Source organism: Myotis myotis, unplaced genomic scaffold, assembly GCF_014108235.1.
Source record: "Myotis myotis isolate mMyoMyo1 unplaced genomic scaffold, mMyoMyo1.p scaffold_m19_p_4, whole genome shotgun sequence".
NCBI classification, from domain to species: domain Eukaryota; kingdom Metazoa; phylum Chordata; class Mammalia; order Chiroptera; family Vespertilionidae; genus Myotis; species Myotis myotis.
In genome coordinates, this window is record NW_023416346.1 from 22690837 (window position 1) to 22705411 (window position 14575).

Consider the following 14575-nt stretch of genomic DNA (forward strand, 5'->3'; position numbering starts at 1 on the left):
TCACCTGCCTAAGGGCTATGCTATGGGTGCATCCTAGATCAATAAAAGCTTGGTGAGGACTGAGCACAGGAGGAAGTCCTTCCCCTTGAGTTGGACTTGTCCGCCTGGCCCCCCAATATTTCCAAATTATCTCTTGTCTTTTCATATTCATTTGTATGCGGCACTGCTTCCAGTTCCTGAACCCTGACCCACGCGGGACGTGGGAAGGAAACACTCAACAATTCTGGGACTGTTGGGAGTATCTATGTGTTTTCAAGAGATTTTGTACATTGTAGGATGCATCTTTTCATTGGAAGTTTTACCAAGGTGTTGTGGGGGTGAGTATGTGCATCATGGACTGTGTCTAGGTTGTAGGTCATGTGTGACTTGTGGTGCAAGGCTGTATGGTAAAGCATTTCTGGTGAAGAACGTAAGTGTGCACTATGGAGTCTGCTTTCATCCTGTGGGGAAAGCCTGTGTGTCCTACGGCAATTTTGGGTGTTGGGAACACAAGTTTTCTTTGTAGGGTATTTGCCTTGTGGAGAGATCATGTGTGTGTTGGTGTGAATCTGTGTATCAGAATGAAATTTTGTGTTTGTGGTAAAAATATTTCTGTCATAGGGTATATCTGTCTATAGTAAGACAGCTATGTGAATATATTGTGAAGCTAATTTATGCATTATAAGACATGTCTTAGTGGCTACACTAAATTTTGGAGTGTGGCTGGATGTCTATGGTCAATTCTTACTATAGTGGGGTGAGTTTACATTGTAGAGTAAGGCTGTACATTATAAGGAGATTTTTGCATTGTGGAACTTACCTCTGTGTTATAGGGAATATCTCAATATTATGAGGTAATATTGTAAGTGCATTGTAAGTGCATTGTAAGTATTATGAGGCATTTCTGTATATATGGTGTAAGACTGAGTTTTGATGCAAACCTATGTGTAATACTAATATTGGATGACTTATGGAGCAAGTCTTGGCATTTTTTGGAGAATTTTTGACTTGTGAGATAAATTTGTGCATTGTGATGCGATTCCATGTGCTGTTATGATAGTCTTATGTCATGGAGGATGTGTGACAGCCCAAGTTGATCTAGATATTTGAGAGGTGAGTGTGGAGTTATGGAAGAAACTGGGCACTGTAAGGCTCATATGCATGTTGTGGATTGTATCTTGGTGTTGTGCTGCACGTTTCTGTGTTTGGAGGCATATCTGGTGGTTGTGGTGTACTCTGAATTATTTGCTTTGTGAATGAGTCTCTGCATTGTGTGATAACCCAGTTTGTAGGGGTGAAAGTCTATGAATTGTAGGATAAATTTGGAAGTTGTGTAAAATTCTACACATTGTGGGGCAAATCTATTTTTCTGTGGCATGTTTTAGAGCTACTGGATAAGTCTATGCTGGTGGAGGAGGGGGTGAGTCTATGTGTTTGAGGATGTGACCAGATATTAATTGGTCCATTCATTATTGAGTGTATGTTTTTAGAAATGTTTGTAAGTTGTTATGCAATACTGTGTGTTTCTGGGGAGTCTATCTTATGAAGCATATTTGTGTATTGCGGGATGTATTGTGATGTATATAGGAGTTGTGGGGGAAGCTGTGTGTTTTGGAATGAATGTGGTTTTTTTGCAATTTGGGGTACTATGAAATGCATTTGGGCATTGTATGGAGAAGTCTGTAATGTTATTGCATTCTGCGCATTGTTTTGGGAGTGTCTAAGTTGTGACTGGTGTCTGCACATTGTAATGTGTGTCTGGGCATTGTGGGACAAATGTGAGTTGTGAATTGATTCTATGTGAGGGTTAATGTATGTGTTATGCTTTGTTTCATGTGGGGTGAGTTTTGTGTATTTTGGGCTCAGTGTGAGTGTTTGGTACAAACTTGGGAATTCTGTGGTGTGTGGTGGGGTGAATCATTGTCTGAGGTAGGTCTGTGAGTTGTTGGTCTTAGTTGTGCATTATGATGCAATTCTATACATTGTAGGACAACTCAAAAACTTGTAAGCTGAATTTGAGCGCTGTTGTTTCTTTCTATCCATTGCAGGGCAACCATAAGCTTGGTAAGGGTGTTCCTATGGGACACGTTTTCATGTTATATTATGATTTTGAAGCTATTTTTGGAGCCTGTTTATTGTACTGTGAGTTTGAGACTCCGGGTCCAATCTGTCTGTTTTGGTACAAGTCTGGAATTTGTGGAGCTAGTGCAGTGTGAGGCAAAGTATGTGTTAAGCTAATTTATGCCTTGAATAGTGAGCTGACAGGCTGCAATGGAATCCTGTGTTGTACAAGGGGGTTGACATCTGGGAGCAAGTCTCTACATTGTAGAGTGTTTATACATGTTATACATGTAGTGCATGTGTGTGCACTGCTTGGGCAAATTTATGCACCAAGGGGTAAGTGAGTTAACTGTAGGACAGTTCTATATATTGTAGGACAGATTGTGTATTGTGATGCTATTCTATGCCTTCTTGGGAGAGGTGGTTACATGTTGTCATTGACCATAAGTGTTCTTGTCAGTCTTTGTGCTGAGAGATGTGTGTGTGTGTACGAGTTTTGTGTCTACTCTGAGTATTTTGTGGCACATCTATGTGTCATGAGTTGACCTTATACAACATGTGGGGAATCTGTATACTCTGGGGTTGTTTTGTATACTTTGGTGTGGGTCTGAGTGGTGGGCAGTGTCTTGGCACTGCATCTAGGAATTGTAAAGGAAGTCTAGATGACTGTGTTATGGGAAGAGATGCATGTTGGAGCATGTTTCTGCACTGTAGAGAGAGTCTTGTGAAATGAGATGTGTCTCCCCATTATGACTTGATACTGTGCGTTGTGGGTCATTTCGACACTTTGGGATATGATTCTGTGCTTTCTAGGAAGAGTCTGAATTGTGCATTTGTGACTGTGCATTGGCCTTTTTACAATTTACGTTGTACAATCGGCTCACAGTTGGTGGGATAAGTATGAGTAGAGGGCTGTGGATAGGCATTACAGGATTCGTCTTTGTGCGGCAGAACAGGTCTAGGTGCTTTGTTGCTTCTATTTTCCCTATAAGCCAGGTGTTCGCACTGAAAGGTGATGGCGTGTTTGAGGCACTTCTCTGTTGTAGGGCATGTCTGTGCACTGTGGTGCAGCTATGTGCTTCGGAGGCAAGTTTGTGTGCTATGCATTTCGGTCTGTGCTTTAATAGTATGAAGTCTCTGAGTATTGTGGATTGTGATTCTGAATGTTATGGTACATGTCTTTGCATCCTAGGAAATGCCATTGTGTTTTGGGACAACTCTATGGATTGTGGTACTGGATCAAACTGAGTGGGATAAACCAGTGCTTTATGGAATAAGTCAGTGCATTGTGGATGATTGTGTGTTTATGAGACATGTTTGTATTTCATATGAGGTATTTTCACATCTGTCTGGATTGAGGTTAATGACTATGCAGCATATGGTGTGTCCAGGTGTGGCTGGCAAAGTCAGGGTGTTGGGGGTGCATATCTATGCATTATGGGCCTCTTAAGTGGTGGGGAAGTAGGGAGAAATACTGTACAGTAAACTTGGGTATTGGTTCTAGTGTTTTCATTGTGGAGCGATTGTGTCTGTTGTGGAGCAAATCAGTTTTGTAGAGTGAGTCTGTGCATTGTGATTCCAACCCATGCATGTTAGCAGAGTCTGTGTGTTGCACGGTATATCTCTTGTTATGAGAGGTCTATGCATTATGGGTTTTATCTGTGTTTTGTTGGGGCTTATACTTGGTATTTGTGGGCCTTGACTTTCCTGCATGATGTATGTACATTGTGTGACGGTCTGGGCTTTGTGGGGCATACCTTAGCATTGTGTTATTATCTTGTGCATTATGGTTTAAGCTTGTGGGTAGTGGTTGTGCCCATACTTTGAGAGGCATGTCTGTTTGTTGTGTGTCATATTTGTGGGTTGTAAGGTGATCTGTGAGCAGTGAGTTGACTCTGGATGTTCTAATGTGAGTGTGGGCAATGCAGACAGAGAGTTGCGTTGTGGGAGATGTTTATTCATTATGAGGCATGTCTGTAGATTGTAAGATAAGCCTGTGGTTGTATTTGAGTTCTATGGGTCCTGTATATCTACTGCGGATCTGTATAGGGACAGCTGACGATGCTTGGGGCCTTGGCATTGTGATATAATTCTGTTCCCTTGGGGGTTTTGGGTTGTGTAGATGCCTGTTCATTGTAAATTATGTCCAGGTATTATGAGGATAGACTGTGTACAGTGGGGCAAGGTGGCTTGTTGTGATGCTATTCGCTACATAGTTGGAGGAGTCTGCACTGGGTCTGTACATTATATGGCATGTTGAGGTATGTATCAGGTTTGTATATTACAGGGTTGTTGTTTTTTGTATTTTGTAAGACAAGTCTTGGTATTGTGAAATGAAGGTTTTTACTGGGTTGACTCTAGATGTTTTGGGTTAAGTCTTCACTGTGTGGAGCTGATGATGTGTATTGTGTGCCCTGTTGCGTGTGTCTACTTTGTCAGTGACTTTGTACATTGAAGATTATATTTGTGTGGAATAGGCCAATCTATGTGGTATGGGACTAGTATGTGTGCTGTGGAGCAAGTCTGGATCTTGTGGATAGATTACCTGCATTATGGGGCAAGTTGGTGCACTGTGGGCAATTTGGGGTGTACAGGTAATTTTTGTGGGTTTTGATAGGGATGGTGTGATACAATCCTGTGTGTTGAAGAAGTCTATGCCTTGTAGATTGTTTCTAGGGCACTGCACTTAAAGTAAGTGTTTTATTTTGTGTGGCCAATGTAATCTGTGGTGAGCAAGTGTACTGTCAAGCATAATATATATAGGATAGGGTGCAGTTAAATGGGATGAGTCTTTGCATGAATGTTTCTGTATAACAGGTATGTTTGTTCATTGCAATGTGCGTGTAGGTGTTGAGTGTGAGTCTAGGTGTTGCAGAGACTGTGTGGCACTTGCTTATTGTGAGATAAGTGTAGTCAACATGGGAATTGTAAGGAAAGAATGGTAAAAGTATGAGCTGTGATGTAATTGTTTGCTTTATGGGGGTATACTCTTTGCTGGGGGTAAATTCTAATTATTTTAGGTTTAGTCTTACCATTATGGTCCCATTCCACATGTAGAAACAACAATAACAGCAACAACAACAAGATCAGTTAATATGGATAACACCTATGCCAGGCACTGTTCTAAACACTTCATAAGGCATTCACTCATTTATTCCTCTTAATAACTCTAAAAGTACCATTATTATTCCCAATTTCAACTGAGGAAAATAAGGCACAGAGAGGTTAAGAAACCTTTCAAAGTTCACACAATTAGCAAATACTATATGTGAGATTAGTGTAAGCTTTTAACCACAATCTGTACTGCCCCTATGTTTTGGGGTGCTGTGCATATCTTTAGGTATGTCTCTGGGCCTCATGAGCTATGTCTAGGTGATGAGATACTAATATTTGCAATGTGTGGGAAGACTTTCTATTGTGACCAACACTGAAAGTTGTATGTCAAGCCTCTGCTTTCAAGGAAAGATGTGTGGTGATGTGGTTCTGTGAGCTGTTGGAGAATTTTGTGTTTACAAGAATACTTATTTTGAAAGGTATGTTTCCTTGTTGTGAGTCTAGAACCTGGATTATGGCATGTCTCTGTGCCTTATGGAATGAGTCTGGGTATTGTTGTCTGGGTCCGTGCTTTATAGATGTGTGTAGATTGTGATGAAATTCTGTTAGTTATCAGGGAACCATGTTTGCTGTGGGAAATGTGTATATGGATCTCCAGGTATTCTGAGGATAATTGCTACTTTAGGGGGTGCATTGCAGAATGACTCTGCTGTTGTAAGGTAAAAGGTGTGTATGTGTGTTGATGTGGAGTGTGTCTGTGCATTTTGGGTCTGTTTGTGCCCATGAAAAGTGTTTTTGTGTTATGGGGCATGTCTGTGCATTGGAGGCCAATGAGCATTTGAGAGAGGGATGAGTTTGTACATTGTGGAGTGAGGGTGCATATTATGTAATGCTGAACACTGTGAAGCTTCTTTGTACATATTAACATACCTCTGGGTATCTTGGGAGATGTGATAAGTGTCATGGAGTATTCTTTGTATTCCTGAAACAAACCTTAGTTTATGGGGAAAGGCCTTAGGTTGAGGATTTAGTCTGTTTGTTATAATATGGTCCCATGCATTGTACAGGGTATGTCTGTACCTGCTAAGCTATTTTGTAGCAAGTCGATGTACTGTAGAGCCTGTCTACGTGTCTTTGGATGAGTCTATCTATTGTGGTAAGTCCACATCATGGGCACCCCTGAATTACTGGGTGAGTCTGTGTGTTGCAGGATGAGTCAGTATCATGGTACAAGTGTTATAAATTCAGGAGCATGTTTGTGAATAGTAGATATGTCCACATATTATGTGACAAAAATTAGTGTGTGGTAGGATGTATTTGTATAATACAGGGCTTATTGCTGAGTTGCAGGGTATATATATATATATATATATATATATGCTGTGTTGTGAGCTTGTGTCTTGTGGGATGTGGCTGGATATTGTGCATGGAGCCTGGACATTGTGGAATGAGTCTGTGTATTATGGAGCAAGCCTGTGAAATTTTTAGCAAATTTTTAAATTGTGGTACAGTTCAGTATATTGTGATATCTGGTTTGGGGTTATGTTTGTGTTCTGTATGGTGTGTGGGGGTTGTGGTGGGTGTCTGTATGCTGTAAGGTGTTTTTAGATGTTCTGTATCACATGGTGAATCTTTCTGCTATCACATGATTCTAGGTATTCTAAGTAGGCCCTTTTCTCTTTAATAGTAATGGTGGCGGGGGGGGGGGGGTGACAGTAATAGTTGTAATAGTTCCTATGTGCCAGGAACTGCACTAAGTACTTAACATATCTCATTTAATTTAACACACAACAACCCTTTTGAGTAGATGCTATTGTTATTATTGTTCTACAGATGAGCAAACTAAAACACAGAGATATATACTTACCCAAGGTGATACGATTAGAAAGGAATGAAACCTGGATTCAAACCTAGGTAGTAGGGGTCCAGAGGCTTTACCCTTAACCTACACAAGCTGTGTATATGTTGTAGGCAAGAGTTGTAGCTCAACAGTATGATAAAGCATGTCTGCAAACTATGATGGAGCTCTTTGCATTGCATGGTAATGTGTATTGTGTGTCTGCACACTGGGGAATGTTTATGTGCATTGCAGGGTTTCCATTTTAGAGTAAGTCTGTGTTGTGATACAATTCTGTACATTGAAGAAGTCTATGTTTACAGGCATGCCTGTGAATTTTTAGTGTTGTGGGGGCGATTGTGTTTTGGGGCTAGTCAAGTCTATGTCCCAAAGGGTTTGCCTGTACATTTAAGGTGAGTCTCAGTGTTCAGTGATGCTTGTGCGTGTTGTGGAGCAAGTATGTTGTTGATGGAAGAATCTATGCATTTTGATGGAATTCTGTGCATGGTTGGGCATATTGTGTTTATGGGCAGCAATGTGAATAGGGACACAGTCTATGTGCTTTGAGGTAAATGTGGAAGTTGTAGAGCAAATGGTTGCAGGTGTTTTGGAATATGTGTTTACACTGTGTAATCACCATAAGGAGTATCATTTTTGTGAAATGAATTTGTATGGCAAGTGTGTGTTGTGAAACAGTTCTATGCATTATAAGGGTGGAGTTTGTATGTATGTTTGCATGGGATAGGTTGCATCTATGTTGTCAGATGAGTGATGGTATTATAGATCACGTCTGTGACTGTGCCCTGAGGGGCATATCTGAACACTTTGGAGACAGATTAGGTTCTACTGTGGCAGGATTGTGTCTGTTGTCGAACAAGACTGTCCATCAAAGGACCAATTTGCATGCTGTGATGTGCATTGTGAGGTGTGTCTACTGCAGTTTGTCTGAAGAATTTGGGATGTGTTTTGTTGTGACAGGGCCACAGTGTGCATTGCATAGTAACTGTATGGTTGGTGAAGGCTTGGATATTGTTGGTCAAATTAGTGCACCATAGAGCTAGTATTTGCAATGTATGATAACTGTGCTTGTTGTGAAGTAAATTGATGTACTGAAGGAAAACTTTGCGTGTTGTGTCACAACCTGTACATCATGAGGGGATATATGTGCTGTAAGATGTACTGTTGTATCTCTGTGCAATGGAATGAGCTTGTCAAAGTGCTGTGTGAAGAGTCTCCATGCTATGGGTTTAATCTGTGTGCCATGGGCTAAATCCTAAAGCTGTGGAGTAAGTCTGTGTCTTGGGGAGAGGCTGTGCATCCTGGGGCCAGTCTGCCTGAGGTGAGGAGGGTCTGTGTGTCATGGAGAAGGCCTGTGTCCTGTGAAGACAGTTTGTGTTTAAGGTGTGTTTCTATACACTGTAGAAAGAGTCTGTGGACTGTGAGGCATCTCAGTTTGTGGGACACACAGTTCTGTGGGAGTAATTTTTTGGTTGTGGGGAGAATCTGTGTGTTGTGGAATGAGTTTGCTTGATCTGGGCAGTGTCTGTGTACTCTGGGACAAGTTTGTGTCCTTTTGGAATGGTCTGTGTATCATGGAGCAAGTCCATCTGTTGTGGGAGAATCTTTGTGTCTCTCTGTGTAGGTCTTCAGGCTGTGCCATGAACTGTGTTCTGGGGAGGAGGTCTGTATTCTTTGGAGAGTCAGTGTGCTCTGGTGTGAGTCTGTGTGTTGTGGGTGAGTCTATGTTCTGTGGGGAGAGTCTGTGTGATATGGTGTGAGGCTGTGTGCCCTGAGTAAGGTCTGTATGCTCAAAGGAGTCTGTGTCATAACTCTTCAAGCTTGACAGGAGTCTATATGCTGTGGGATGGAGTCTGTGTGCTCTGGTGAAGGTCATTGTGATGTGAGGGGAGTGTGTCCTCTGAGGAAAATCTCAACTATGGGTTTAGTCGGTGGGGCATTGGGAGAATATGTGCTGTGGGGAGAATCATTGTGATTCTCCCCAGGCAGTCTGTTTCCTGTGCTCACATTACTATGAATTTCCTTGGGCTCCTGAGGATGTAAGTAACGTGAAACATTTGGAAGACTTCATGGTCACTGGTGGCCATACTGAGAAGAGGTAATTTTGGAGGAAGAAAAAGGAAGTGGCTCAAAGCCTTCCAAAGATTAAAAATATTCAATGCTGTATATACAATCATGATGGCAGTTTAGCCCAGAAAAACTGACATCATGATTGCAGAATAACTCCTTTAGTGACTCTGGTCCCAAAGACCCCTCCTTTTCCTTCCCAGCTGCATTCCGCCACTGCAGAGGAAGGAATGTGGAAGCTCTGGCAAGCTGTTGTTGCCAGGGAAACCAGCCTCTAGATACAAACAAATCACAGCCTAATGCGCAAGTCAAGAAATTACTGGAGCTGTGGTTACGAGCTAAAGAGCCCCCTGCAGTAAGGGTAGGCAAGCCATCCTCCCATCCCTGCTCCTTTGTTTTGTTTCAAAATCAGTAAAGGTTAGACAGTGGCCAGTTCAGAAGTCAATAGAGAAATAAGTATGTGTTGGAGATGGGGGTGGAGGGTCAACAGTGAGTGGCAGATGATTTTAATAGTCAAATATTTTGTGAGCACACAACCCATTTTCCACTAAAAAACTCAATGTTTTATGCTTGAGCCTTCTACCTGCAGTGAAGAGATGAATCATTGGAGTGTGTCCTTATCTACAACACATGGTGACAATGGTGGCATGGATTGGGACTCACCCTAACCTCTTTAAACCCTAGATCAGAATACTGCCAACAACAGGCTGGCAAACATTATTTCTGCTTCTCATACACTTCTTACATTTCCCTCTTATAGCATTTTAGAAAATTCCAGAAACTGAGTCCAGACAGCTTTAATTCTCCAAGCATCTGAGGAGTAGAAAAAGAGGTTGACTCTACATCAGAGAAGCATGGATCAGATGCTCAAAACTCAGAGGGAAGATAGGGGAGAGCGGGGGTGAGGGGGAGAGATCAACCAAAGGACTTATATGCAGGCATATAAGCATAAGCGATGGATGTGGACAACAGGGGGTGAGGGTGAGGGCAGGATTGGGGGGATGAGGGGACATTGGGGCGATAAGGACACATTTGTAATATCTTAATCAATAAAGGGAAAAATTAAAAAGAAAAAAAAAAGAAAAAGAGGTTGAAGGAAGAACCTTAGGGGTAACACTAACCCAAGGGGTATTTTTTTGAACACGAAATTAGAATTCAGGTGTGTCTAAGAAGAATAGCACGTCTGGATCAGTGGTTTATATATTCAGATTTCTCGATTTTAATTTGTAAAAAAAAAATCTGATAAAAATAAAAATTTTGAATAATTAATTTTAAAATCCTGTTTGAAAACATCTGCCTGAAACTGAATGTGCCTAGAATTGTTGAAGAGCATAAGCATGACCATGACACTTTGGAATGCTTTCAGAAGCTGCTAAGAAGGTAGGAGTGCTATTGAGGAATGTAACCATCTTAGGTAGAAAGAAAATGGCTGACCTGTGGAAAGTTACACCCTACCTAACAAGAGAACAGTTGTTGCCATTTCAAATCAGTGGAAGAAGGCTGGATTATTCAATAAATGACGCAGAAACAATTGGTGACCTATTTGAAAAAAAAAATAACAACACAAAATTAGACCCTACTTCCAAACATATACCAAAATAAATTCAGATAATTAAATTGTAGAAAATGAAACAAATGACTAGGGGAAAATACAGGTGAATATACTCATCAAATGAAAAAATAAATCACAAAAACCAACATTTACTAGTGAATAATTAAAAATGTACACCAATGACATGTAAAAATAAGCCCACCATAAATGATAAAAAAAGTCAACAGGCAAAAAAACAACTGGAAAATAATGTTTGTATCACGTATGATAAATAAATTAGGCAATATGTATGTGGTTGGGGGTAGGGGAAGATACAAATTGGTTCATACCATTAGATCCAGAAATTCCACATCTAAAAATTTATCCTAAGGGAAAAACAGAAAAGCACAAATATATTTATATGGAAAGATATTCCTTAAGTTATAATAGCAAAAATTGTACATATACATAAACACTCAATAATTGGACAATTAGTGGGACACCTATATGATTGAAAACTATGCCTCCACAAAATATCACATTCTTATGGAATATTTAAAAATATGGGGAATTTCTTTCAATATGTTATTTTATGTTTAAAACAGGTCGAAAACTATATGTACCTATGATTTTCATTTTATATATAAACATATTTACTATGCATTTATTTGCATGCATTCACTGAAGAGAGACTGACAGTATGTTAATAGTAATTATCTCTACATTATAGAATTATGGGTAATTTTTATAGTCATTTTTGATTTTTCCAAATTTTCTGCAATGACTATATGAGATTTTTATGACTAAAGGTGAAAGATAGCATTTTTAACAAGATACTTTAATAAGTGTTATAAAAGCGGTGGAAGCACAGAAAGAAAGTCTTAGAATGAAGACAATAAAAAGCAAAGACTAAATGTACTAATGTACACTGACAGAGCATCAAGCAAAACAAACTTACTATGTACTACATACAAATTATGGTATTTGCATGTTAGTTGGTACGGAATTTCTTATACAAGATGGACTCCTGGAAAATTTTCTTCACTACACCAGAGAATGGTCACATGTCCCTGGATGCGTCAGTCATTCTCTTTGCCGCAGTGCTCTGTTCAACACTGCCTCCCTTTGCCTTCAACACACTCTCCCCCTTTCCCCCTGCAAAATATGCTACCAGCAGACATTTTCAGACTGAAAAAATGGTCCATCTTGTGGACTTTCTTTGAAGCTTTTTCATTCTTATTTTTCCTACTGGATTGATGCTTTGTCATCTAGCTTGAAAATTTATGTATCTTTTTTCTCCTTTCTTCCTGTTGAAGTGTCAAAACAATCTGAATTTCAAAGGAATGAAAAACCACCACTTTACCTATTTTTTCTTTTTCTTTTGCAGAAATAGATCTATGAAAGCAAATTTCATGGAACAGGAAACATAATACACATTTTCAAAAACATACAAAACAGCTTTGTTGATAGGAATCTCTGCTATCCTTCTTACATCCCTTTTCAAAGAAAGGAATACTGAGAAGATTCTATCTTTACTGTACAAATTGACCTCCATAAATACAAATGAATCATTCTCAAAATATAGTTACAGTCGCAAGGTTCATTATTTATTTTTCATGATTTTTCATCCCAAAACCAAATTTTGATCTTCCCCATTCAACACACATTCATCGCGCACATGAAGTAATTAATGTGAACATTACAGGCTGCCCTCCTTCTTATTTTCTCTCTTGTACAGATATCCAGTCACATCATTTTCTTAATTAAAAAAAGAAAGAAACAATATCCTTTTCCTCATTGCAAAATAACATTGTTTCTCCTGCTTTCTCCACACTGTGAAGGGAAATCAGATCTGAGAACATCTAGAATCACAACCCATTTTTGTCAAGTCTAATCCAAACATAGTAAAGCAGAAATACCGTTCCGAATTCAATTTCTCATTTTAGTGACATCTTCGTCAAGTCTTATTTTGGGAAATATCTTACCAGAATCACAAGGAGGAAGTTTCTATATTTTCTTCCAACAACTCACCATTTAAGACACAAGCTTTAAACTAGAAAAGTGACCGTGAAATATTTAGACTATAATTAAGCCATTTTCCAAGTGCTACTGATTAGAATTCGAAATTCCTACACAGTTTAGTATTATTCTATTCCATTAAAACATGTCACTTGCCTTAGAAAGCATATTTTGGGTATCTATTTTACAAAAGATTGCTCAGCTACTTACCAGCAGCATGCGCTTTGCCTCTGCACCAGCTCCCGGGCTATAGCACTGAAAAAGTGTGGGGGGGAGGGGCAGCCAGTCACTTGAAAATGGGTTGTGCTTTGAAGAAGGGATAATCTCTATGGAAAGAAATGAAATTCCTTGGGATTAGCCTCAAAATTCCTCCAAAAACATAAAATCATATTAAGCATTACACACTAAAAAGTACATGCTCATCAAAGGACAGATTTTAATAGCTAAACCTCTGATCCAAATCACACTTAAATTGCCTTGATTTCCAGGGGAACCCCTACAATGCCATGGGCTTTTGGCTCTCCCGTCTCCTAGCAACAGTCTCATTAATGGTGTTTTTTTCTGCAGTGGTCCTACTACCCATCAGACAAGTTCTAGTCTCTCTCTGGTAGTGAGTATTGCCATTTTGTTGTTCGGTATGTGTTTTTTCTCTAAGTAATACAGAGAGTCAGGCATTCAATAACATTTCTCCAGAAGATGTTGGTTTCAAATGACATTCCATTCAAATAACATACATTGTTCTTGTTCCTTCCCTTGATGCAATGTTGTAATTAAATCCCTGACCTAAAGATAAGACTTAGAAAAATATGCCCAGCCTCTTCTGCAATCCCCAAATTACACATAGGCCCACAACTAGAAATCCAGGCCCTAGTGTTGTTTTCCACTGTGCTCAGAGAAAAAAAAAAGAATTCATGGGATTCATCTGTATTCTTAGTCCTGTTACCAAGACCCCTAACCATCAGTATGTCTACTAGAGGTATATGACATGAAAAACAGTGGATGAAATATAACCAGATAAAAAACAACCCATTTATCTATAAATATTAACATGCAAAATACTGAGTATACATTAAGGAAACAAGAGTAGATTACTATACAGTAAATATAATATGATCACTTGTATATCTTATTTGGATAGGAATAAATGTACATAAAGAAATCTGGAAGGGTGTGTTAAAAGTGGTTATATCTCAGTTTTCTGTGGATGGTAGAATTTGAGGGGAGTTTAAATCATTTTTCTTTTTGGTTATCTATTTAATAACTTTTCTGCAATTACTATAATCTCTTAAATTATTATAAAAGAACAGGACATGAAAATATAAATGTACTTAATGGCACTAAACTGTACACCTAAAATAGTTAAAATTACAAATCTTATGTTATGTATATTTCACTATAATAAAAAAGAGAGAGAGAACCATTCATTCAGTTCCCAAACATGTGTTGAGTCTCACCACATTCAAATACTGTACTGGGGCAGGAATTATAAAAATGAACAAAACACAATGTGTCCCCTTTCTAAAAGTTCATAATCTAACAAACAACTAACCCAAAAATTTCAATATGGAATTTTCTGATACCTGATATACAGAACTGCTGCATTTAGACATACTTTTTATTTTATTTCACCAGTCTTTGGTAACATTTATAGTTAGGTTTGTTACATTGTCTGCCTAAATTATTGGACTCCCTGTGGGTGGAGGAAGTAAAGAATTACATATTAAATTTTAATATATAAACATATGTTCATTTGTATATTTGTATAGAATTGCCATATTTCAAAAATCAAGGGCAGGGAAACTGCTCTAGGTTAAAGAAAATTAAAAAGATATGACAAAGAAGAGATATGATGCCAAATATACTCTGTGATCGTTGATTGGATTCTGAATAGAACATAAAACAGCTATAAAAGACATTATGGGAGCAACTGAAACATTTAAGTATAGACTAGATATTAGATAATATTAGATCAATGTAATAGTTCTTACTAGGTGTACCGGCTAATAATG

General features: G+C 39.0%; 1 long non-coding RNA gene across 1 annotated transcript in view; it reads right to left on the reverse strand.

Annotated features, from left to right (window-relative positions):
* The window catches only part of LOC118654425, a 57966-nt gene extending 45156 nt beyond the window's left edge, over nt 1-12810 (reverse strand). Inside the window, exons 1-3 of the long non-coding RNA XR_004966998.1 lie at nt 12777-12810; nt 10898-10933; nt 10451-10555 (exon numbers count right to left, since the gene is read on the reverse strand). This is a non-coding gene — a long non-coding RNA (uncharacterized LOC118654425). The remainder of the gene's footprint in view (nt 1-10450; nt 10556-10897; nt 10934-12776) is intronic.
* Nucleotides 12811-14575: the final 1765 nt, after the last annotated feature.